The following is a 4,168-nucleotide window of genomic DNA, read 5'->3' on the forward strand; positions in this document are numbered from 1 at the left end:
GGCTGTATGTGGTGAGATTTCTTTGAGAACCGCCTGCCCCAAAATACCCTGATCACAGATTTGCCAGCATCCTTGGAATCACTTCTAGCAGAATCTTGACTTTGGATAAGATACTATTTCAAAAAGTTCCTAGAATGCGATTCTATTAGAGAACACGTTAATAAGTCCATATATGTTAAAATGTTGGCAGTAATTAGTTTATCAGATCAATTTACAAGACAACTAGATATCTCTGAAGAGTGAGTTTTGCTGTATATAAATTAAATATGGTTAAAATGGACAAAATGTCAACATATAGAGAAATGACACCTGGATTTTTAGAGACATCCAGAAAATTATTAAATACATTTTCTTGAGTTAGAAAAAGAAAGTGCAGTCTTAACAACAACATTACTTTGGGTTTATCTAATGACTTTCTTCTGAGAAATGAATTGCATATTTCTTATTTCTATTATTCTGACTCATCAACCTCTAAGGTAATCTATTTTATTTTATTTATTTTTTTAATGGAGGTACTGGAGATTGAACCCAAGACCTCATGCATCTTAAGCATGCTCTCTACCACTGAACTGTACCCACTCTCCTCAAAGGTAATTTATTTTAAATCTTTATGTGTAGTTTAAACATAAATCCCGAAGACATTATATAAATTACCATCCAGAAATATTACAAATAAAATTCCACTGAATGGGGCACTAAAAAGAAAGCCCTGCTGGTATAACATAAATTCACTTCTATTATATTTGAAGAACTCTAAAAAGATATGTTCTTATTTTCAGAGGTGTGAGCCCAGTATTTTACATTTACCTCTTAGGTGAACTCTGTGCTTGATTACCCAACGAATTAACCTGTAGGCACAGGAATAGCCAAAGCCTTGCAAGAAGCAGGTAAATGAGGAAATCACAAACCCCAAGTGACTATATTCTCTAATTTCCACTCTGGCATGGGCATATCCATATGGTCTGATTTTCCAGTATTTGTCTTCTTCTTCTCATAAAAATTGATGTCACAAACAAAATAATTAAAAACCAGCCAGAAAACAAACATTATAACTCAAAAAAAAAAAAAAACAACAACTCTCTTTCCTATTTGACCTCTTTCCTGGGACTCAAGTTTAGATGTTATCTCCAAACTAGCTCCTTACATCACTTACATGCACGACTGTAACCCCAGCTATCTAACTGGCTTTTGCGGTCACTTTCTGGAGTTGTCAAAGGTCAATAGTTCTTTAATGCCTTCCTATACCCTAACTGCATTGAATTAAGGGATTTTAAGTGATGATGCTACAATACTGACCTTCATTCTCTGCTCATTTTACAATATAATCCCCAGGCTTATTAACATACTCTGGATATTCTCATCTAGGATCCTAGAAAAAAAAATCTTACTCTCTATTTACATGCGTATTTGACAATATATTTATTTCACATTTAGCAAGAAATGTAAGGTAGAGAGTATGATTGTGGTTCATAATAAGACTTGTTCCTTGACCTTGGTGAGGCAGCTGGAGGGCTGGGACCTTTCTCTCCCAGTAGTTTCTCATCATTCAGCAAGCAGCCAGCATTAGCTTCTTTACATGGCAGCTTGGTTCTAGAAAACTGAAGGTAGAAGCAGCAAGCTTCCTAAGACACAGGCTCTGGAACTCACATATAACATCACTCCCACTTCATTGTATTGGTCAAAGCAAGTCACAAGGCCCGTTCAGATTCTATGGGGTAGAATGACAGACATTACCTTTTGATGGAAGGAAAAGTAACAACATATTGCAAAGGACTATGATGAAAAAGAGGCTCCTGATACTTTGGGAGCCATTCTTATAACGACCTACCACGATTAAGGAGTGCAAATTATTTTGCTACATAGGGATCTGATCAACTAAAGAGAAATTAATTTCTAGAGAGTACCATCTTACTTTTTTCTTTTAAATTATTTGAAAAAAAATCTTTATAATAAATCCAATTTCTTTAATCAGCATAAAATATATTCCTGAGCTACCCTGAATCGTTTTCATACCTAGAAAGCAAAACTGAAATTCACCTAGAAATTGACAAGAGCTCTGCACTTTTCTTTTCCATTTGAATTCTCAAGTGTTGGATTCCCAGGGATTGGACTGTTTGAACTGTAAGCATTATTTGAAAGCTAATTAAAGGGAGAAAGTTAATCAAAGACAGAAAAGAAGCAACATGAAGTGACAAATCTTCCACGAAGCGAGAAGCCTTCCTAAGATTTCTGTGAAACTATAATTGTAATGCCAGAATAGTGTGTTCTCTACCAAGTGTGATTTCAGGGGTTCTGAAAAGCTTCTGTACTAAAGCTATCTTGTCCCCCACCAATACCGGTGTCATAAGAACAGAGGGCTCACCTTTTCTGTCACTTTTAGAGTAGCACTGAGGTATAGACCCAAATTGTTTTTTAAAAAATGCAATGATTTGAGTTCAAATTCACATGGGAGTGTAAAAAGTCTGATATCATAATGCATTTTTGATAAGGGGGAAGATGGAGCCTGGGAAGGTAACATATTAGTTTGTGTCTTTTTTGGTGAGAAATTTCACTGCTTTACAACCTGCATTGTGAAGTATTAGTACTTCATTTGTTTAAAATTTTACACTTCAAGGTGTGTCCTGGCCAAGTAGGCTAAGCGGACAGGTGGGGTAATGTTGGAGGGCAGGACTCAAAGGTATATCTCATTTGGCTCTAACTTCTACTTTGCATCTGCCTTTGGCTATCCAAAGTCAGACACGGGAGTATTGCAGAGGAATTTCAGAAGAAACCCAGGCTTACTCTCAGGATAGGAGAGTAGCTTTTATTGTTTTATCAGAAGGAGTGTTCTTGATGACACCTGGAATGTGTTTAGAAAATAAATGGATTTATCTTGGTTTTGACCTTATATATAATAAATTGCATGGGTCTCCCAGAAATGTAAAAAACAAAACAAAACAAAACAAAACAGGAGCTCTTGGTACAAGGATTTGTAAAAAACAAGAAAGAGAAAAAGAAAGTATAAATAAAAATGTTAAAGATAAAACATTGGAAATTTGTCAAAAGTACTGAACCATTAAATACCAGATCATTAAGCACAAAAACACTTCTATACGTAAAAAAAAAGAAGTTATTAAAATTAAAATGTGAAGCCTTTTGGGAAATGTTAACCCAGGTTTTCAAACTTGTTCTTAGTATTATAGAAAGCCCTTGGTTAAAAATCAAGAGTTCTGGTATTCAAGTCCAGACTATTTCACTAACTACCTGAATGAAGTTGAGTAATCCATTTAAACCTGCTTGTTGTTAGTTTCCTCATCCATAGAGTAAAAGCACTGGGTGATCTCTTATTCATTCAAGAGCTATCATTCTGTGTTGTCAATAACTCGTCATAATTTTAGGTCTAAATCCTATCTTAGAATCTTTAATACTTATTAGGAGACATTGCCTACAGTTTCAACTAGCATATGCATATGCATTTAGCAAGCTTACTTCTTGCATTTCACAACTGTGGAAGCAAATTAAGAAAAAGCAGTGAATCTCACTGATATATACAGGTGTCATATTAGCTTTCTATAAAAAGTAAGAAATAGGGGGAGGGGGTATAGCTCAGTGGTAGAGTGTGTGCTTAGCATGCACGAGGTCCTGGGTTCAATCCCCAGTACCTTCAATTAAATAAATAAGTAAATAAACCTCCTCCCAAAATTTAAAATAAAAAAGTAAGTAATAGACTTGCTATTTTTATTAGGATCAGGTTTCTTTCCTCAGACTGGCCCAAGGAAAGACTTTTAAAACTATGAGGTTCATTGTAGGCAGCATTTCACCTCTTTTATCACCTCCTCCTACTTGCTAATATTGCCTTTGGCCTAACTCTAAGTTTTCCTGCTTTTGCAATACTCTGCAGGTGCCCATCGCCCACCTCTCTTCCTAGCCGCCTCCTGTTGCATCTTTATGTTTGTCATTTAAGATAGTATCTCATTACTATATTGTTCACCCACAAAAATCAACATTCATCCTCAAAGTTCCTAGTTCAATGGGTCAGATGAGGATAATTACCTGATTAAAAGAGTTAATGTTAAGCTGTAAATAAATCTACAACTTGTTTCAGATGGTATAATTGGCAGACTCTCAGGCTCAACAGCACAGTAAAAGGACTTTAGGGAGTGGAGGGAAATTTGGGCAAGGACAAGCG

General features: G+C 35.7%; 1 non-coding gene across 1 annotated transcript; it reads left to right on the plus strand.

The window, feature by feature from the left end:
- The first annotated feature begins 3,574 nt into the window (after window positions 1-3,574).
- Window positions 3,575-3,646, plus strand: TRNAA-AGC (transfer RNA alanine (anticodon AGC)). Its single transcript has one exon. It is a non-coding gene; the product is annotated as a tRNA-Ala (tRNA).
- The last annotated feature ends 522 nt before the right edge of the window (window positions 3,647-4,168 follow it).

This window comes from Camelus dromedarius, chromosome 23 (genome assembly GCF_036321535.1).
Source record: "Camelus dromedarius isolate mCamDro1 chromosome 23, mCamDro1.pat, whole genome shotgun sequence".
Classification (NCBI taxonomy): Eukaryota; Metazoa; Chordata; class Mammalia; order Artiodactyla; family Camelidae; genus Camelus; species Camelus dromedarius.